At 35.2% G+C, this 23,603-nt stretch overlaps 1 pseudogene; it reads left to right on the top strand.

The window, feature by feature from the left end:
• The first annotated feature begins 5,012 nt into the window (after positions 1-5,012).
• Positions 5,013-9,476, top strand: LOC102825710 (annotated as a pseudogene).
• Positions 9,477-23,603: the final 14,127 nt, after the last annotated feature.

The following is a 23,603-nucleotide window of genomic DNA, read 5'->3' as shown; positions in this document are numbered from 1 at the left end:
TGACACTGTAGGATAAGCTCAGGAGAGCAAGGTTGGCTTGAACCACAAGGTCTGTGATTCAAACTCACCAGTTACTCGTTGGAAACACTACACCGAGTTGCTGTTAGTTGGAACTAAATTTCTGAATAATTCAAATGACAATCAGGCAAATAAATTAATTAAGTTTGAAAGAGAGCTAATGTTTGTGTAAGTTAGAAAAGATTTGCTAACAAAGTTTCTATGAATAGAAATGTCTGTCAATTTTCTGTACTGTGCTGGCTGGTGAGTTGTTGTGATGCGGACAGTTGTTGTTGTTAAGTGTTGTCAAGTCAGTTCTGACTTGTAGTGTCAGTGTGTAGGGTTTCTGAGAGAGGCTGGTAAGCTTGAACCACCAATCTTGAGGTTTACATCAACATTACAGTCCAGCACATTAACCCACAACACCACACCAGGACTCCTAGAAGCTATAACACTGGTATTTAAATACAAGTACGGCAACCCATATTGGAGAGATTTCATCAGCACTTCCAAACTAAGCTATTTGAGGTTAAACAAACGGATTTTGTGATTTTGTTCAACACATTTTCTCTTATTGTGATAAATATATATGTATCCCGACTTAAAACAACAACAATCATTTTTCATATGTTTAAATTCTTTACATTCTTCATATGTACAATTCAAGTAGATCAGTTATGCAATTCAAGTTTTCCAACCATTATTATTATTCATTTCCAAAATTCCCTATGATACTTAGTATAAACTTAGTGTCTCCTAAGTCGTATGTTTCCCCCTCCCCTTTTAACCACAAATAAACGTTGATCTGTATATAATTCCTGATCCCTAAACAATTCTAAAGTTACAGTAATCAATTAAATCTAGATCTGGTACAATGATAGATATATAGATAAATCAGTGGTATACAAGTTTTTAATGCTATGATTAACTTTATACTCTCTACTTATCAACTATTAGATAAAATAAGGTTTGTTTGTTTTTTCATAAAATTTTAGATTTCAGACTCATAACCTAGTTTTATGTCATCTATTTCTATCTTCATTCATATTGAAGTGTTACAAAGAGATTTTGGCACTTAATACCCTCAACAAGTTTAGAGAAGTTGGTCATAAATATAACTGTTTAAATGTGTTACTGCTACCTTTATGATTTAAGTGATTGCTTGGTACTTGGGGAAATTAACTGTCAATTTTAAACATTGCTGTCCAGGCAAAAATAACTCTTAAATAACTTTTCTGCACTATTTAAAAAGTTAAATCAATTAAATATTTGAAAAATATATGCTCAAAAATACCAAGTTGAGAGTTGTATTTTTATCTTCTTTATGTTTTCTGAGCAACAAATTACCAAAAACAAAAAAAGGTTTTCTTTTTTATTCCTTTCTTCTTCCCCTTTAGCCTAGTTTTTCTTCCACTTCTCTTAAAATGTTACAAAGATTTAAGGGTATTTCAAGTATGCAACATGAAATTTGTGATAACATTTTTTTTAAGAAAATTTAATTTGATATCAAGATTCTAATGCAATATCTATATTAAGATTATTCCCTGTGAGCATGAATGATTAAGATGACCTTTTTCCTAAAAATTAATGTCGGGCTCTTTTGTAAGAAGCCTGATGTTGTGGAAAGTCATATATTGTTAGAAAGTTTTTAAATATAAACAATAAATTATGCTGTCTTTAAGTACAACATAGGACTAAAACTCATGTTCAGATCACAAAGCAGTTTCCCACTCCTTGGCTGTATATATTCCAAAGTTTACCTTTTTACCTCTACCTCCTGAGATTTCTGACGAAATCCCTAGGCAAAAATTGATAACTGAATTAATTTGGATACTATCATAGAAAATTACCTGTCTTATTGAAAGTATAACTGTTCTTACTTCTAAGTTCCTTGGAACCCCCAAGTGTGACATTTTCTCTGTTACTGTAATAATCATCTAAATTCCTCACTTCCCTTGGTTAAGGAAATTCATCTTGGGTGCTTTATATGAATTAGAATATGCAAGTAGGCTGTTAAATTAATATAAGATTAGACCATTTAAAATTCTTAATAGAATTATTTGGTGTGTGCACTTAATATCATTAGGTCTTTCCATCCATTTATATAAATGCGACCACTAATCATTTGTATTAGAATGAACTGATATGTCAATATCATCATCTTTAAACTCTTGGGGCTTCAATCTTTTATATGAAGTACTTAATTTCATGGTCTAATAAAATTTCTGATTTATATTCTCTACTAACTAATCCTCTTGACTTTACTCAATAATAATTAAATTACATGGTGTTTTTCAAAAAAGGCAATTTTAAACTGTTATTGGAAAGAGCAAAGTGTTGCCTGCATAAATGTAGTTTAACTTTGTTTTTTTGTTAATATTGCTAAAATATTGATAGAATTGTAATATACCAATGTATAATGTAAATATTAGAAACTTAAACTAACATCAACTTATTCTCTAAAATATAGTTATGCTTTGAGTACAGAATTTAAATATACCAACTTAATTTCAATTATTTTCTTTGCCAGAACAAATTAAGCTATTGTAGTTGATGACTCATTTATATAATATTGCATAATACCAATTAAACAATACTGTTTATATTTCTAATTCATTGCTATGGTTTGATATTTAACATTTAAATTCTATAACAATATTGTTATGTTTATTTAATCCCATGATGTGTTTTAATTTTAACTTAATATTGTAGGTATGTAACTTACTCTTAATAAAATCAACATACAAGGTTTAAGGAATCTAATTTTTTAAGTTGGAATTTTCACGAAAATTGATGTGTTGAATTGATTTGTAGTCTCTCCACTTTGTAGGTGGTGGTGGTAACAGTTTTGACTAGTAACAACCCTGTATAGGGATTTTCTGAGGTTGTAAATCTTCGTGGAAATTGAAAGCTTCATCTTTCTCCAGAGGAGCAACTTGTAGATTTGAACTTCTGATCTAGTAGTGATCAGCCTAGTTCAAAATCCACTGTATTACCAGGACTCCTGTTTTAAAAATATAAGTGCCAAAATATATAAACTTATTTAAGAAGGAACTATCCTTTCTTTTTAGGTAAAAGTCTAAATGATATAGTATTCTAAACACTTAAATGCTCAAAATGAAAATAAAAATGATGTTCACAATACTATTGCATGTTCTATTAACTGACAGTCATTCTTTTTTGGAATTGCCTATCTCAGAAAGCACATTATGCTATTTGATATTTCTCAAAGAAATCAGTGTTACTTGGTTTATATAATAAAGACTAAGAACTTTGTCAGTCTCTAATTTGTTAAAGCTTCTTAGTATATTCTGTACCTAATAAGTTCTTTTGATTTTGATCAACCTGGAATAAAATATGGAGGTGATTAGTAATAACTGTATTTGTTGAAGAAGTAAAATATCATTTTAGATGTGTGTTTTTAAAATAATTATAACACCGTATCTTTCTATTTCACCTAAGATAAATGACTCCACATTCTGTGTGTTCCTTTCTAATGACTCCTCTTATAAATGTATGGGGGCATCATCATTTACCTGTAAAATTTTATATATTTTAAATTGTATTTCATGATATTTACCTAGAACACTGGCTATCATTCATTTGTAATTTAGTTTTCCTTTCTTTCTTTCTTTTAGAGTGCAGGTTTTTATATAATTCTGGTAATCTTGACTAGTAGTTCATTTTGGAGAATGGGACAGTAATAGATTATTGCATTCTTCATTTGTACAACACATTTAAGATTTGTTAAATGAATTGCTATGAGACCAAATACATTTTATGGCAGTGGTTTTATTGATTTTATTGTGTTTTGTTTTATATTTATTCCAAGGATATTACTATTTTGTTTTGTTTTTGCCAATAGACAAACAAATTACCTACGTGACTGTTTCCATCACTCGTCTGTCAGATGTGGTACTGTGGTTGTTTGTATGTTCTGCTGATGGAAGCTGTGCCACAGTTATTTTAAATACCAGCAGAGTAATCCCTGGTGGACAGATTTCAGTGTTGTATCAAATGAAGATAGGCTAGAAATAATGAGAACTAGACCACTGCTGAATGGTTATCCAATGAAAACCATATGAATTGTGGAGGAGCATTGTCTGTTGTAGTGCTGGAACATGAATGCCTTCTGTTGGAAGATATTCAAAATACAACTTGGGAAGACTTGCCTCATCAAAATAGGGTTGATCTGAATAATGTGGATATATTAAAGTTTTCAGGACCTTCATTTACTTGTGGGGTACAACTCAAAATAAGGAGAAACAGCTTAAATATCCATTATTAATCTGAACAGGAATGTACGAAGAATGAAACTAGGAAAATTGGGTGTTGTCAAAAATGGAATGGAATGCATAAAGATTGATATCCTCGGCATTAGTAAGCTGAAATGGATGGTATTGTCCATTTAAATCTAACAATCATATGACTTACTATGAATATAAATTGAAGAAGAATAGCATGGCATTCATCATCACAAAGAATGTTTCAAGTTCTATTGTGAATACAATGACTGGGTGTGATAGAATAATACCCATACACCTATAAGCTTATATCAGTATTACTAGTAGGTGTTAATAATAGTATTAACTAGCTAATATTATTATCATTTAATTTAAACAGTATACATTAAAGTCAGTAGTGATGAAATTGAATTCTACCAACTTTTTCAGTCTGAAATTGACCATATATGCAGTCAAGATGCATTGATAATTGCTAGTTATTGGAATGCAAAATTTGCCCCCCCAAAAGGAATTATCATTATTTGGAAGCCATGGCTGTAGTGATAGAAACTATGCCAGAGATCAGATGATAAGAATTTTGCAAGTCCAATGACTTATTCATTGCAAATGCCTTTATTCAACAACACAGAAGGTGACTTTGCACATAGACTTCACCAGAATACACAGAAACCAAGTTCACTCTATCTATGGGAAGAGATGATGGAGAAGTTCAATATCATCAACCAAAACAAGTATTAGAGCCAACCATGGTTCAGATTATCAGGAACTAACATGAAAGTTCAGGTTGAAGGTAAAGACAATTTTTTAAAAAATCCAAAAGAGCAAAAATATGGCATTGAATATATCCCACTTGGATTTAGAGACCCTCTCAAGAATAGATTTGTTACTTTAGATACCCTGGAGTTAGGAAACCAACAGGACAGAACACCTTCAGCATTCCTCAAATTGAAAAAAAAAAACTAATGAAAATTTCAAGTCTCTGTTCACAATATTGAAGGATTCTATGGGAACTATTTTTAATGATACAAGAACATCAAAAGAAGATGGAAAGAACAGACAGTCATTGTACCAAAAAAAATTGGTCAATGTGTAACCATTTCAAGAGGTACCATATAATCAAGGACAGATATTTTTTAAGAAAGACATACCAACTACTCTGAAGGCACTGACAAAAAACAAGTCTGCAGGAGTTTATTGAAATACAATTGAAATCTTTCAACAAACTGATGCTGTCCAGGTATTCACTCCTTATGCCAACAAATTTGGAAGACGGCTACCTAGCCAACTGATTGGAAGAGATTTATATCTATGCCCATTCAAAAGAAAGGTAACCCAAGTGATTGTAGAAATCAACACTAAATATCACATACTTGTAATTTTTTCTAAAGATAATTCAAAAACTATTGCAGCAGTGCATGATGTTGATAAAGAATATTTAAAGTACCATGTGCTACCAGAAGATTAAATACATTTGTCTTGAAAGAAGAACATCCAGAATGCTCCTTAGAAACCATGATGGCTAGATCTTATTTCTCATTCTTTAGACATGTTGCCAAGAGGAATCAGTCCTTGAAGAAGGACAACAAGCTTGGTAAACTGAAGGGTCAATGAAAAAGTGGAAGACCACCCTCAACAAGATGGTTTGACACAGTGGCAACAACAATCTCAAACACAACAACTGGAAAGATTGTGCATGATCAAGAAAAGTTTATCTGTTGCACACTCTATTGCTGAGTCAGAGCTTACTAGAAGACATCTATAAAAAATAACAATGTATTCATTGAGAATACCTTTTTTTATAAATAACATAAATTTTATTTATACACATTGACCTCACCAAATGGAATACATAGGAATAAATTGACTACATCTGTGAGAAGAGCTCAATATCATTAGCTAAAACAAGGTCAGGGGCTGACTGCGGCACAGCTCATCAATTGCTCATAGGTAAATTCAGGCTGAAGCTTAGGGAAATGAAAACAAGTTCATGAGAGCCAAAATATGAACTTGAGGACATCATGTTTGAAAAGGGGGGTCAGCAAAACAGAGAAAGACCCCCAGTGGGCTCAAACATAACAACAATTGTTAGGATAGCTCAGGACTGGACAGTGTTACGTTATGTTGTACATGGGATCACTATCAGTCTGAACCAACTTGAAGGCACCTAATAACAACATGTCTGTTTTCCCTCTCCTCCTGTGCTTGTTAGTTTCTTTGTTTCCTAATGCTCCTATAAGAGACATAACACAAGTAAAGAGCTTTAAAGAACTATTTTTTCCTCAGTTCTAAATGTCCAAAACTGACTTAGTCTTGTCTATTCTTTCTTTATTGTAACTCAGGATTTCCTTGGTTCTTGGAGATCCTCACTTGGCATTTTACTTCCCCATATGTGTATTATGATGTCTTTTTACAACTCAGAGATGGTTATATTTAGGACACACTCTACACTGACATGGTTTCATTCACATAACAACAACAACAGAAACCTGTTCTCTACTTCCAGTGAGGTCCATTTGATGTAAGCAATATCCTTTACTCCACATCATAGCTTGAATATGCCTTGAACCACTGGCAGTTCCCAGTCAATGTACTGTTGCATCTGTTTTTGAAATACCTTTTGAAAAATTGTACTTGCATGTGATATTAATGATACTGTCTGATGATTTCTGCATTCTGTCGGGTCACCTCTCTTTAGAATGGGCACAGATATGGATCTCTTCCAATAGTTTGGACAGGTAGATGTTTTCCAAAAATTTTGGCATAGATGAGTGATTGTCTACAGTGCTGCCCCACATTAATGAAGGGTTTCTATTCATATTCCATTAATTCCTGAAGCCTTATTCTTTGCCAATGTCTTTAGTGTACCTTGGACTTCTTCCTTCAATATCATTGGCTCTTTATCTCCAGTTTGGGAAAGTAAAGTAAGGATATAAACAACAAATACAAAATAATTTCAGAAAGAATAAAAGGATGTTGAGAATTGCAGTGTGCAGGTTCCTAGTGGCTGTAGGAATTCCCTTCTAACGGTACAACATTTGAATCTGAAGTTAGAAGTACATTAATTAGTCCTTACCACCTTTAATTTTCAAAATAGTTCTGCATTTTTTTGAAGCAGCAAAAATATGACAGTCAGATGTATGTGTTGGAACATATATGGCAGCAATCTGGAAGTATCAACACAGAAACTTTGCTCTTGGGATTGCAACAGAGAAAAGGTCCTTATGATAAGACCTATTATTTAGATCACAACATCTGAACAACTACTTGGGAGAGACCACAACCTTCATGTCCAGGTTTGTAAAGAAGTGTTGGTAATTGTAAAAGAAGTTTTGTTTTTGTTTTTGTTTTGTATGTGGATCATAAAACTAGAGCAACATGGCAGTAGCCTACCATGGAATCTTTTAGAAACTTTGAATAGTGCCACTTTCTGCAGAACCAACTTCAGGGAGCTATGAAACAGCTTAATGATACCTCTATTCAGCTTCAATACCAGCTGCTTAAAATGACAAGTATGGGATTTGGCACCTGCATTGGAAAAAAAGAGTAGATTTATAGGACAGGGTTTACTTTGTGAATCACAACTCAGAAAAAAACCTAATGGGAATAACCAAGAACTCAAGGCCTGCAGAATGAAGAACCCCTGCCAGAAGTCTAGGAAATGATGTATATTCAAGAAGGAGTTAGATACTGTGATGATCATAACACAAGAGCAACATTCAAGGATTCTCAAAATGGGAAGTCATCTGTAAGTAAAGGTAGTCCACAAATGTCTTACAAACACGGTTTAGGTAGAAGCTTGCTCGCTTCTGTTAGTTGTGTCAGTCTAATGTACTATCTTCAGTCCTGGTATGGTGCTGTTAGTTAATGTGCTGGATTGCAAGATTGGTTTGAAAGAGAAGATCAGAGGTTCAAACTCACCAGCCACTCTTCACAAACCCTACACAGGGTCACTATGAGTTGTAACTGACTCACTGGTGCTTAACAACAACCACAACAATTCACTACCTGGAGTCCCGGTGTGACACTGTATGATAAGTACTGGGCTGGTAGCCACAGGGTTAGCATCTCAAAGTCATCAAGCCACCATTTGGGAACCCTATATAGGGTGTCCTGAATGGGAACAGACTGGATATCATTTAACAACAATAATGCATTATCCATCATGTGAAGATGACTGTGTCCTGGAAAACATTGTTTGAAGATCCCTTCCAAGACATTATGGAATTTCAACACTATAAATGAACAGGTACTATTACTTTGAGGAGAAGAAGGACTTGATAATGGTGGTTTAGCAAGAGAATGCTTTTTCTTGCTTTTACATTAAGTTTTGAACCCAAAGTTTTGTTTACTGGAAAATGGTGGCAAGAGCAACTGCGGCATACAGTTAAATCCAGAATTGACTGGTAATCATGATCATTTTGCATAGCTCTGTTTCACTGGTTGTTTTATCACTATAGTCCATTTTCATGGAAAATTTACTGATTGTGGTTTCTTTTTCCTATTTTACAAGCATATGATAAGTTAAAGCAAAAACAAAAATTAAAAAAAAATGTATTATTAAGATTTTAGAAACATCTTATACTGTTTTTTAAATCCCTTATTTGGAACAGATAACAAAGTTGAAAAATGTAGCTTAGAAATTTACATTTCTGTGGATAAGTTCAGAAAAGTTACTTCACAACATCTGAAGTTGGGAGTTTCTAAATTCCTAGTAACTAAGGAAAACACAGGTGAATATGTTGGTCTAATGACAGAATGGCATTTTTCTCATGGAGTACAAGAGCAGACCAAAGCTTTTCTTGATGGTTTAATAAAACTGTTCTGCTTCAAGGGCTACAGTATTTTGATGGAAAAGAATTGGAGGTTATGTTGTGTGACATGCAGGAAGTTGACTTGGCAGATTGGCAAAGAAATATTGTTTATCAACATTATATAAGAAATAGCAAGCAAATAATTTAGTTACTGAAGTTTGTGAAAGAGGCAAACTATGAAGCGAGAATGTGACTTTTGCAGTTTGTTCCAGAAACATGCCTTTTACCTCTAGGAGTATTTGTTGAGCTCATAGGAAATAATTGGCTTCAAAATATTTGCATTGAAAAAGTTGATTAAGACACCAGACTACCAAGAAATCTCACATATTTTAATCAGCTATATCTACAACCATATAATAGTTATGAACTAAATGAAAAGCTACTTTTGGTAATAGGGAAGATTGAGGGATTTTTACAGAAATGAATGTGACTTCTTGTCTTATAGAAGCTCTTGCATCTAAATATACCACACAAGAAAAGTTGCATAGAAAGTGTACATAAGTTGTTATCTTTGTAAAGTGAATTTTCTGAACTTCTCAAAGTTTAGATATTTTCTGTTCTTCCATTGAAATGTACAAAATAATCCATACTTTTTTTTTTATTCTATGTATTGTTTCCTTGTAGGAACTGACTAGGAAAAAAATCCTTAAATTTTGAAGCAAGATTTTGTTAAATGAAGTAAGATTTTATTAAAAAATAATGTGCTGTCATAGGATAGTGACTAGTTTTATAGATGTATAAGTGTATTAAACAGCCATTCATTCAAAAGATTCAGGATTTGCTTTACCTTATTTCTATTTTCCATGGGAAAAAGAAAAGGTGCAAATCATACTAAGTGGTCTCTCTTTTGAAACAAATCCTAAGGATGTTTAGTTGTATGAATGTTCAAGGTGTAAAGGGCTTAAGCCCAATCTTACTTTGAATATCTTTAAGAAATGCTGCTGACTTTGCTGAAGACAGGTGTTTGAACCTCTTGATTTGTTTTAAAAAATATACAGTAGCTATAAATTTTTGATATTTGCTACATCAGAAATACAGTCAATGTAATGAATAAAATCATATATAAGAACTGGTACCATTTAATTTAGTATTGAGATTAGAAATAATTCATTGGGCAGCATAGACATTTGTTTACATGTTACTTGGGAAATGGGTGATCTTTTAAAAAATCAGGCACTTCTGTGCTTTATCAAATCTATGGTGTTATTCAAATTTAACTCACAATAAATTCATGTAATTTAATTCTGAAGAACATATAAAAATAAATGTGACCTTTACTGTTTTTGTTTGTGTACAAATTTTCAGTTTTATAAAATCAGGTGGATTGAAGAGTTACATCAACATTTAAATGCCCAAACATGTAACACTAACAATTTTGTGTTAACATGTATAGATACCCATTCCTATTCAACTCATAAAAAATCTATCTGTATTAAATAAGCAGTTATAAAATATTTTGGTTCCCCCTCTTTTTACGTAGACCAAACTCTTTTGTCCTTAATAATAACATTTTATAAGTGTTCTTCATTGTTAAGGGCTTTGCTAAATGACAACAATATATAACAAAATCTAATGTGAATGATCCTGGTGTGGTGCTGTAGTATAAATATTCGACTGCAAAAAACAAGGTCGACAATTCAAACCCACTAGATGCTCTACGGAAACCCTATATAGGGTATCTCTGACAAGAAAACAACAAAAACAATGTGGATGATATTTTGCTACTTTTTAGCAAACTGGGCAGCTTCATTAATACAAATATTTATATTTTTATTTATATTATTCTTTCGATGTTGTTGGTACTGATTTTCAGTCAAGTTGCTACTGACTCATAGCGACCCTATGCACAACACAGCAAACACTGCCCAGTCCTGTGCCAACCTTATAACCATTGCTACCTTTGAGCCCATTGATGCTGCAACTGTGCCAATTCATCTCACTGGGGATCTTGCTCTTTATTTCTGAACCTCCATTTTATCAAACATGATATCCATCTACAGTGACTGGTCCTTCCTGACTATATGTCTGAAGTATAAGACATGAAGTCTGGTCATCCTGGCTTCCAAGGAGACTCTGGCTGTGCTTCTTCCAACACAAATATGTTAGTTCTTTGACAGTCTATTGCATTTGAGGTTATTGAAAACACCATGGCTTGGGTCAGGCGCACCTTCCTCCTTAAACTGACATTTTTGCTCTTCAACGCTTTAAAGGTACTTTGTACAGCAGATTCGCCCAATGCAAAACATCTTTTGATTTCTTGACTGCTGCTTCCATGAGTCTTGATGATTAATCTGAGTAAATGAAGTCTTTGACAATTTGAATCATTTTTTCCGTTTATATAGATGCTGTTTATTGGTCCAGTGGTGAGGATTTTTTATTTCTTTACATTGAGATGCAACTCATACCAAAGGCTGCAGTCTTTGATCTTCATCAGTAAGACCTCTTCACTTTCAGCAAGCAAGGTTGCATCATCTGCATATTGCAGGCTGTTAATGAATCTTCCTCCAATTCTGATGCCACACCTTTCTTCATATAATCTAGCTTCTCATATTATTTGTTCAACATACAGATTGAATAAGTATGTTGAAAGAATACAACCCTGGCAGACACCTTTTCTAATTTAAAAGCATTCAGTGTTCTGTTTGTACAACTGCCTCTTCGTCTACGTACAGGTTCCCTATGAGCACAATTAAGTGTTCCAGAATACTCATACTTCGCAATGTTGTATCCATAGCTTGTCATGATTCACACAGTCGAAAGCCTTTGTGTAGTCAATAAAGCACAGTAAAACATCTTTCTAGTATTAACTGATTTCAGCCAAGAGCCATCTGATATCAGCAATGATATCCCTCATTCCACATCCTTTTCTGAAACAGGTTTGACCCTGTAGAGGTTCTCTGTCAATGTAAGGTTGCAACAATTTTAGTATTACCTCTAGTAAAACTTTAGTCACTTAGGATTTCAATGATATTTTCCTATTATTTTTGCATTCCATTGGTCACCTGTCTTTGGAATAGGCACAAACAAAAACAGATGTCTTCCAGTCAGTTGGCCAGGTAGTTGTTGTCCAAATGGTATAAATCAGTGAGAGCATCCAGTGTTGCATCACTTTGTTAAAATATTTCAATTTGTATTCCATCAATTCTTAGTGCCATATTCTTTACTAATGATTTCATTGTACCTTGGACTTTTTCCTTCAGGATCATTGGCTCTAGATTATATGCTACCTCTTAAAATGGTTGAACTTTGACCACTTCTTTTTGAAGTGACTCTATGCATTCCTTCCATCTTCTTTTTATGCTTTCTTCATTATTCAGTATTTTGCCTATAGAATCCTTCATTACTGCTAGGAAGGTTTGAAATTCTCTTCAGTTCCCTCAGCTTGAGAAATTCTGAATGTGCCCTCCCTTTTGGTTTAATATTTTGCACTTTTTTTTTTTTTACTTTGTCTTCTTAGGCTGGCCTTTGAAATATTCTGTTCAGCTTTTGTACCTCCTCATTTCTTCCATTTGCTTTAGCATCTCTGTGCTGGATATCAAGTTTCAGAGTCTCTTCTGACATATTTTCCTTTTCTCTTGTCTTCCTAATGAACTTTTGCTTTCTTCCTGCATGATATTCTTGATATAGTCCCACAATTCTTCTGGTCTTTGGTCTTTAGTGTTTAATGTATCAAATCTGTTCTTCAGATGACCTCTAAAGTCAGGTGGGATATTATCAAGGTCATATTTTGGCTCTTGTGGACTTGTTTTAATTTGCTTCAGCTTCAGTCTGAATTTGCATATGAGTAATTGATGGCCTGTTCCACAATCTGCCCCTGTTCTTGTTTTGGCTGATGATATGGAGCTTTTCCTTTGTCTCTTTCCACAGACGTAGTCAATTTGATTTTTGGTGAGGTCCATGTGTATAATTGTCTCTTATGCTGTCTAAAGAAAGTATTTGAAATAAACAAATAATTGATTTTGCAGAATTCTATCATGTGCTCTCCAGCATCATTTCCATCACCAAAGCCATATTTTCCAACTACTGATCCGTCCTCTTTGCTCCCAACCTTTGCATTCCAATCAACAGTATTGATCAATATATTTTGATTGCATGTATTAATAGAATTCTTCAGTTTTATCATCACTGGCTTTATTGATTGGTGCATAAATTTTAATAATAGTGGTATTGCTCCAGAAGTTAGCTGTCTAAAATGTATCTTTTAACCTCTCAATCACTGTGCATGTTGGAAAATGTTATTAGTTTTTATATCCATGGAAATGACTTATTAGTTAAATGCATCCCTTCTTCTATGGTATTCCTCATTAATTGTCCAACTTTCACATCTATTAAAGCTACTGAAAATATCAAGGCACACTTTAGTCTTTAAAAAGATATCTTTGCTCTTTAGCACTTTAAATAGGTCCTGTGCAGGATATTTGCCTAACTCAGTAAGTAGTTTGATTTCTTAACAGCTGCTTCCATGAGTATTTATAGTGGCTTTAGGCAAATTTGCTGGACAAGACCTCTGTAAAGTGTTCAAAAGCAAAGATGTCAGTTTGAGGACTAAGATATGCCTAACCCAAACCATAGTATTTTCCATAGCTTTATATACCTGTGAATGTTTGACAATGAATAAAGCAGACTACAGAAGAATTTATGCTTTTGAGTTATTCTGTTGGAGAAGAATTCAGTGTTTGGAGAAGTACAACCAAAATGTTCCTTAGAAGCCACAATGGTGAGAATTCATTACTCTTATTTGGATATATTATCATTAGGGACTGGTCCCTGGAGTAGGACATCATGTTTGGTAAAATAGAGGTCAGAAAAAGAAGAAGACACCCAATGAGATGATTGACACAGAGGCAACAGCAATTGGCTCAAGCATAACAATGATTGTGAGTATGGCACAGGACTGAGCAGTGTTTCATTCTGTTGTGCATAGGGTCACTATAAGTCAGAACTGTTTGTACAGCACCTAAAAACAACAACAATCCTTATTTTCATAGGAAATCACCAAAGAGATTTCAGTGACAATTTTTTACTTAAACACTCAGAAGGATCAGAATGGTATGAGAGATCATTAACTTAAGAATTCATAAAAGTAAAATCTTGATCTAAAGTAAACATGATAACATAAACCACATGGAATTAGTAGAATTAATGAGAGGGTTGTAGAATTGCTCTCAAAGTGAAGAAAAATATTCCAAATCTATGTGATAAAGAGGTTAAGGGATAAATTTTAGACAGCTAACATCTGGAGCAAAATTTCAACATAAATGATGCAATAATTTTGAAGATGTATTCTTTATTGATAAATGTGTATTTTTTTTTTTTTAGAAAAAAAGGGGGTTTTGTGAATTGAGTGATAATTTACATGAAAAAACACTGGTTTTGCACTCATTCCATCATATTTCATTTCACTGCAATGATTACAATACTCTCCATGCATAATCATTTAACAGTACTTCCTTCTATTCTGTTTGTTTTTTATTTTATTTTATGTGTACACAAAAACACTCAGGAATATATAATAATTTAAACAACCAAATGGCACATTCTATAAGCCTGGCTTCTGGTCACTAGCACACAGCCTTGCTATAGTCCTCAGCTGCTCTATCTCTCCATGTCCTAATCTCTGACTCCATCTCTGGTGTCACTGTTTCTCTGGATAGGGTCTTACATTCCACTCATGCTCTTTTACCTTAATGGTGTTAGGGTCCTCTCTTCCTGGACTGTAAGATTAACTACTCCCACTTTTATGTTAAAAAAAAATCTACCTTTACAGTTGTGACAATTGCAATTCATTATGATAAAAATTATTCACTATTGAATCACAGTTATCTTATCCCTGTATCCTTTCACCAGGCCCATATAAACTAGATGAAAACTATTTAGCAGGGATTCTACCTTCCCCTACAAACTCTGAAACTAAACTCCCTCTTGAAAACGTATAAGCCAGTCACTTCATGCCTTTATAGCACCCCCATTTTAGGTAGTCAGTGTCTAAGTTGCCCATACCTGTCAACCCTGTGTGCAGAGATGATAAGTTTGATCCTTGATGTGAAGATTCCTTCCTTCTCAGTTGGTATTTTGAGCTACTAGATCCATACGTATAGGTGAAATTCATAAAATTGTAGCAATTTATACTTGTTTCCTTTATCAAACTTCTTTATCTTCCTCTAGTCAAGTTCTGATCATCAAGCCTTCAAAACTAGGTCAAATGGTTACTATCTACAAGTTTGTGCGCTCTTGTGCATCTACCTCACTTCATATCAACTGGATGCTTCACTCTTAGCTCTAGCCCTCCGTGGGTTGGTGAAGGCGCTTAAAACAACAATTATTAAAATAATTATTTTTCTGTCTTCACTAAATCTTTTGGTGAAAACAGTATGGTCACATGATAATTTTCAAAAGTATAGAATAGGAATAAAAGGAATTACTATAAGAACTTATTTTAGCTTACACTACATGACTACTAAGTTCATATTTTGTTAAAAAAAACACAAAGACTAGAGTAATGTTAATAGGCACCATATTTCTTGCTTGAACTGATATGAAATGGATATTTTAGTCATTCATGGATATTTTAGTTCTGCTTGCACTATATCACCTCTTATCACTCTTCTTTTGATTTTAAGTTTTATTGTGAATTGAGAGATAGTTTACATGGAGGAACATGGGTTTTACATTCATTGTTTTATTGCAATGATTACAATCCCCTCCATGCACCATCATTCAACAGGATTTGCTCCCATTATTTCTGTTTGGGTTTTTTTGTTTGTTTTGTTATTTTTTATGTACACAAAATATACATATTCATGTAAACAACTGAAGGGCACATTCTGTAAGGCTGCTTCTTGGACACAAACACACAATCTCTCTTTCCAAAAGAGTCTTCAGCTGCATCTCTCTCTCCATGTCCTCATCTCTGCCTGCATCTCTGGTGTGGCTGGCTTTCTGGATAGGGTCCTACAGGCTGCTCGTGCTCTTGTCCCTTGATGGTCCTAGGGTCCTCTGTTCCTGGACTGTAAGATTAACTACTTCCCCTTTATATTATATTGCAATTCCTCATGGTAGCAATTACTCACTATAGAATCATAAGAATTGTATCCTCATCTCCTTTCTCCAGACCCCTCTAGACTTGATGAAAACTATTCATCAGGGATTCTACCTTCCCCTGCACACTCTGAAACTAAACTCCCTCTTGAAAACTTGTAAGCCAGTCACTTCATGTATTTATAGCACCCTCATTTTAGTTAGCCAGTGTCCAAGTTGCCCATTCCTATCAACTCTGTGTACAGGGGCATGGGAAAGATCCTTGAAGTGAAGATTCCTTCTCTATTACTTGGTATTTTGAGCTACCACATCCATAAGTATAGGTCAAGTTCATCAAATTGTAGCAATTTACACTTGTTTCCTTTATAAAAAAATAATTTTTCTTTAATTTTCCTCTAGTGTAGTTCTGTTCATCCAGCCAGCGAATCTAGGTTAAATGGATACTGTCTGTTCGGTCAAATGGATATTATCTGCAAGTTTGGGCGTTCTTGTGTGTCTCCCCTCATTTCATATCAACTGGATCTTTCACTCTCAGCTCTAGACCTCCCTGGCTATATCCTTGTCCATGAGCTTAAGAGTCCCTAGGTCTCACCATACTTAGGCCAACCAGTCCTTTTAGTCTCTCTCTCATCTCTATGTCGATGGGAGTCTATGGAACGTGGTCATACTCAATCTATATCTTCGTTGCTACTTTTCCCCACTTCCACTCAGTAGTAGACCACCATGGTCGCCAGCAAGATTATATGCCTGTATTTTTATTCTCTTTTAATTTCAGTTTTGGAAGGATGTTTATCCTGAAAGGACATGATTGCTTGCCTTGATGGTTCCCCAGCAGACAACTTGATTGTTCTTGTAATAGCCAATCAGACTGCCATTTTTGTGTTTTTTTCCTGCTGGTCTTTCTTTCAAGAAATATCTTCTGTTCCTCTAGCTGCTCCGGCTCCGTCTGTTTGTCCTTTCAAGTAGGAATTAACCACTTCAGAAGGTTCTGGATGGGAATTAGAATTCCACCTAAGGTCTTATACACTACAAAGGCTCTGCTAGAATTGTCTTTCAAAGGGCAAGTTCTAGCACCCCTTTTAGTTATTCCAATCAGTTATAGGCTGAAGATGGGCTTACAAGCTTTCTGTAATCATATTTTCTGATATTCCTTCTATTCCACTCAAGTGTCTATTTTACAATAGTAGACAAAGGAAACAAGTATTCATAAGACAGTCAAGCATCTTAACATTATTTCCCTTCTTTTACCCATTCAGACTATGCTCCGATCCCTGTATCACAAAGCCCTGTTGTTGCAAGGTTAAACATATATCTCTATTTACTTATGTCCCATTTAGCCATGCGAACTTTCCTAAGTGTTCTCCTATCTACCTTGTTCTTCCATCCCTTTCTCCCTTCTTGTGTATTGCTCTCTCCAACACCCAAATTATTATGCATATATCCTCTATCCTGTGATCTACTATCTCCTCCCTCCCATCCCTGCTAACAAAGATTTTTTTTTTTTTTAACCTTTTAGTATGGGTATCTTTTCTTAAGCTTCTACAATAATTATCTAATGAAATATTTGTCCTTTTGTGACTGATTAATTTCATTCATCCATGTTATGCTGTGGCTTGTAGCTTCCTTGATATTCTTCAAGATAGCATAATATTCCATTGTGTGTATTTACCAAAGTTTATTTATCCATTCATCCATTGATGGGTACTTAGGCTCTCTCAATCTTTTTGCTATTGTGAAAAGTGCTGTGATAAACATTGGTTCACATATATTTACTTGTGTTCTGGCTCATATTTTTTGTGGATATATAACAAAATGAGGAATTGCTTGATCGTATCTCCAACTTTCTGAGGAAGCGTCACACTGTTTTTCAGAGTGGTTAGACCATTTTACATTCCCACCAGAAATGTAGGAGGGTCCCAGTCTCTCCACATCCTTGCCAGCATTTATTGTCCTCTGGCTTTTGAACTTCACTGTTATTAGTGGTGTGAGATGATATCACATTGTTGTTTTGATTTGTATCTCTCTAATGTGGAGTCCTGGTTGGCTCTGTGGATAAATGCCCCAGACGCAAAGCTGTTTGAACTGCAAGGTCGTTGGTTCAAGTTCACCAGCTGCTCCTCAGAAACCCTATAGAAGATTCCTATGGGTCAGAAATGAGTGAACAGCACTTAACAACAAAAACAAATGGCTAATGATTGTGAACATTTTTTCATATATTTGTTTGCCACTCAGATGTCTTCCTTGCTGAAGTGTTTGTTGATGTCCTGTGTTATTTTTAAATTGGGTTCTTTTTCTTTTTCTTGTAGAGGTATTGTAGTTTCCTATAATGTTAGAAATTTGTCCCTTGTCTGATGTGTCTTTGCAAAAGATTTTTACACATTCTATGGTCTCTGTATTTTTTTTCTTTTGGTAAGATATTTTCATGCATATAACTTCCTAATTTTTAGTGTGCTCCAATCATCTATTTTTTTTTTTTCTGTGTGTAATTCTGACAATGTTTTATAGTATATGTGTGTCCTGTATTGTTGTTGTTATTATGTGCTGTGGAGTCAGTTCTGACTCATAGCGACCCTGTACAGGGTTTCCAAGGCTGAAAATCTTTATGGGAACAGAAAGCCTCATCTTTCTTCCATGGAACCTCTGGTAGTTTTTAACTGCTGACCTTGAGGTTCACAGCCTGATTTGTAACTACTACACTACCAGAGCTCCTTGTTTCCTGTAATGTTGTTGTTGTTGTTGTTAAGTGCCATCAAGTCCGACCCATAACGACTCTGAACATGGTTTCTGAGGCTGTAAATCTTTATGGGAGCAGGAAGCCTCATCTTTCTCCCGTGGACAGCTGGTAGTTTCAAACTGCTGACTGTGAGGTTCGCAGCCTGATTCATAACCACTATGCTATCAGAGCTCTCTTGAGTCCTGTAATAGAGCTCTTAAATTTGTCCCTATTTTTTCATTGATGACCTTTATAAGATAAATGTATATTCTTGGTATACAGATGTGTTTGGCTAATGATCATTTTAACTATTATTATATTATTCTATAATTTTTTGTTGATTTATAGAAACTGATGTTGTTAGATACTATCAAGTCAGTTCTAACTCATAGCAACTCTATTCACAAGAGAATGAAACATTGCCCAGTACTGAACCATCCTCACAACTACTGCCATGCTTGAAATTATTGCTGCTGTCACTATGTCACTACATATTTTTCACTTCCACTCCACTTTACCAAGCATGATGAAACATTGCCAGGCACTGTAACATCCTCCAGAGACTGGTTCCTCCTGATAATATGTCCAAAATATGAGAGACAAAGTCTGATTATTCTGATTTGTAAGACTCATTTTGGTTGTATTTCTTCAAACACAGAATTGTTTGTCCTTCTGCCATCCCATGGCACCTTTAGTATTCTTCTCCAACACCATAACTTAAATACATCAATTCTCTTATGCATTTCCTTATTCATTATTCAACTTTCACATGAATATGAGGCTATTGAAAATATCATTTCATGGGTCAGGTGTACTTTGTTCCTCAAACAGACCACTGTGCTCTTGAATGATTTAGAAAGGTTTGTGCAGCCAATTTGCCTAATGCAATATGCTGCTTCCATGAATGTTGATGGTCGATCAAAACATATTGAAGTCTTTGACAACTTCACTTTTTTCTTCATTTATCATATTATTTATTGCTCTAGTGTTAGGATTTTTGTTTTCTTTATGTTGAGCTGCAACCTATAATGAAGGTTGTGGTCTTTGATCTTCATCATTAGTAATTTTATATCTTGTTTTGTTTCAGGAAGCAAGGCTGTATCATCTGCATGCTACTCAGTCTTCCTCCAATTTTTATAATGATATTATAAAATGCTTTCTGCATTCCATTGGGTCACCTCTCCTTGCAATAAGCACAGTTCCAAATTTGTTTTCAGTCAAGTCCTGGAGCTTTGAACTTTGTCATTGCCTTCAGTGCAGCTTGGACTTCCTCCTTAAATACCATTGGCTCTTATTTATATGCTACTTCTTGAACTTGTTGAACACCAATCATTTCTTTTTGGTAGAGAGACTGTGCATTCCTTCCATCTTCTTTTGATAAAAATTATGTTTTACATTATCTTTGGTTACTGTCACTAAGAAGAAAAGTGAATACTTTAACGGTTTTGCCTCTATTTCTTTTAACGTTTCTCAAAGAAATAGCATCTCTAGCTTCTGAATTGGAATTACATAAAACTGTTGCTTTTATTTGTAGTATCTTCTAACATAAGTTTCAGTACTAAGTTAAATTAAATGAGATACTCTGCAGTGTTATTATTAGTCTTCAAGATCATTTAAATTTACAAATATGAATGTACAGAAATATTTATGCATGAAGCTGAGTGCAAATTATGATAATGCACAATTATAGAACTGTTAAATTAACTGATTTCTTTTTGCCCTTTCTTATAAGCCTTGGAAAACTAAAACAATACAGAAATACAAAATTGAGACATGTTGTTGTTGTTGTTTAGTGCCGTCGAGTCGGTTCCGACCCATAGCGACCCTGTACAGGGTTTCCGAGGCTGTAAATCTTTACGGGAGCAGAACGCTTCATCTTTCTCCCGCGGAGCGGCTGGTAGTTTCGAACTGTTGGCCTTAAGGTTCGCAGCCCGATTCGTAACCACTACGCTACCACGTTTAAATACGTTCTGTTTGTAAAAACTGTATACACATATGAACTGGGACCGTTCTTTTTAGTTGCCATCAAGTCTGTTCTGACAACAGAAGGAAATATTGTCCAATCCTGCATCAACCCCACAATCATTGCTAAGTTTGAGCCCGTTGGTGCTGCCACTGTGCTAATTCATTGAATTCTGGTCAGCTAGCCTTCCACACTAGGTCTGATAGGTTCTCGCATGCCTCTCCAAATCCAGTGGCTGATTCATTCTTAACTTTAGCCCTTAGCGGCAAGGTCATTGCCTTTATACTCATGAGTTCACAAATCACTCTGAACTTCAAACCCTTCAGCCCATCCTTTTCTCTCTCTCATTCCAAGGTCATCAAGCACCCATGGACTATAACAAATCTCAGCCCATGTCTTCTTTGCTTCATATGTTTTCCTGTGCTGAGTTCATTTTTCTGTGTGTTTTTCCTGTCAATTTTATCGAGTTTTAATATTTCTATACTAGTTTTGGATTTTTTTTTTTTTTTTTTTTTGATTTGATGTGGAGATGTATCTAGTTTCTTTGCTGTTCTTATCCTATAATTTATAAAGTTCTTCCTTTTTAATGATAGATTATTCTATTCTGAGATCTACCTGACCTCCTCCTCATCTGGATCTCTGTTACTATACTTGTCCCTTCTTTTGCTTTGTTGCTGTCCTGTTCATGGACTGACCTCCTAAGTCCCTTTGTTTCAATCTTGTAGTTTTGTTCTGCCACGGACTCTATCATCTCTGGACTGAGGGCTTAGTGGTGTTGCCACATATGACATTTTCTGGTTGTTGTCTGTTCTTATTGATCCAGTCCCAGGCCAAAGAACTCCCTTTAGTATGTTTTGGAATGCTGGTTTGGTCTTTGCAAAATCCTTTAATTTCTGTTTATCCTGGGATGTTTTGATTTTGCCCTTATATTTTATTGACAGTTTTGCTGAGTATGTGATTCTTGGTTGACAGCTTTTCTTTTCTTTAAGAGTTTTGTTTATGTCTCCCCCATTGTCTTCTTGCCTGCATGGTTTCTGCTAAGTAATCAGAGCTTAACCTTGTTTGTTTTCCTTTGTATGTAACATTTTTCACCATAGCTGCTTTCAAGATTCTCTCCTTGTCTTTGTTTTTGGAAAGTTTGATTATGATATGTCTTGGTGATTTTCTTCTGGGGCCTAGCTTACCTGGTGTTTTTTCAGCTTCTTGGCTGCTTATCTGCTTGTCCTTCAGGATGTTAGGGAAATTCTCTTCCAGCAGCTGGCTGGGCTGCCAGCACAGATCAGAAGTTTATTTTCTCTGTGTGTGTGTGTGTGTGTGTGTGTGTGTTCCACACATGTGTCTCTTCAGCTGTTTTTCCTAGTGAAGGCAAGCATACATCTGTTGTTGTTGTTGAGTGCCATTGAGTCGGTTCCGACCCATAGCGACCCTGTACAGGGTTTCTGAGAGTGTAAATCTTTACGGGAGCAGAAAGCCTCATCTTTCTCCCGTGGAGCGTCTGGTAGTTTCGAACCGCTGACCTTAAGGTTCACAGCCCGATTCGTAACCACTATGCTATCAGAGCTCCCTAAGCATAAGTCTATGCCATAGCCAATCTATAGATCTGGAGCAGACTCCACCCTAAGGAGGTCAATACAGATAGCTCTCCCGCTCCTTTAATTGGGCCCAGGACCTCTGTATAGATCTGGAGCAGACTCCACCCTAAGGAGGTCAATACAGATAGCTCCCTCTCGTCCTTTAATTGGGCCCAGGACCTCTGTGCTCACTTATGTGCAGCTTTGACTGCTGGGAAAAAGGGACTTTCCCTGAGAGTGTAGTGAATGGGAGTCAGTCTCACTTCTGGTCACCAGGGGAGTGTTGGGTTAAAGAAAAAATATCGCACCTTTGCTTCTGGGAGCCACGTATGTTTCTCCAATGCCAATAAGATTTCTTGTCTCTGAAGCCACTCACAAAATATCAAGACAGCTGTGCCTATCTGAACACTGACTCATATCACAAATCTCTCCATTTATTGCTGTGTCTACTCTGTTTTTTCTGCTAGTCAGCTCTCTCTCCTCGTAAGCATTCAATCTACTTTTCTATCCCTTCATCTGAAGCTTAGAGTTCCAGGACTATCATCTGCAGCTGCTAAATTTGGTTATCCATATCTTTGTTATAGAGTGTTATTATCACCTTTCTAGAGTTCTGGTGTGGTGTTGTGGGTTAATGCACTGGACTGCAAGGTTGCTTTGGACAGCAATGTCAGTAGTTCAAGCTCACCAGGAACTCCTTGGGAACCCTATACAGGGTCACTATGAGTTGGAACTGACTCAACGGCACTTAATAACAACAGCCTTTATTCCAAGTCCGATATCTTGCTGTTTGCCATGATATTTTCAATCACCTCATAAGAAAACCAAAGCTGAACAATGTATAAGAAACTGATGTATTTGAATTATGGTGTTGGCAAAAAAATATTGAAAGTATGTCAGAACAACAAAATTTGTCTTGGAAGAAGCATAGCCAAAATATCCCTTAGAAGCAAGTATGGAGAGATTTATTTTCACATACTTTGGATATGTTATCAGCAGGACCAGTCCCTGGAAAAGTATCTCATGCTTGGTTAAAAAAAAAAAAATAGCAGTGAAAAACTGAGATGGATTAATACAATGACTGTACCAATGAGTTCAAACAAAATAATAATTGTGAACATGGCACGGCACCAAACAATGTTTTATTCTGTTGCACAAATGGTCATTACAAGTTGGAATTTACTAGACAGCATTTGGAGGACTCTTGGTGTGGCACTGCAGGATAAGCATTAGATTGATAACCAAAAAAATCAGCTGCTCAAAAACACC

The sequence above is a fragment of the Chrysochloris asiatica genome, unplaced genomic scaffold (assembly GCF_000296735.1).
Source record: "Chrysochloris asiatica unplaced genomic scaffold, ChrAsi1.0 scaffold00309, whole genome shotgun sequence".
Lineage (NCBI taxonomy): Eukaryota > Metazoa > Chordata > Mammalia > Afrosoricida > Chrysochloridae > Chrysochloris > Chrysochloris asiatica.
Note: the sequence above shows the minus strand (reverse complement) of the source record. Positions and strands in the feature narration are given on the sequence as shown.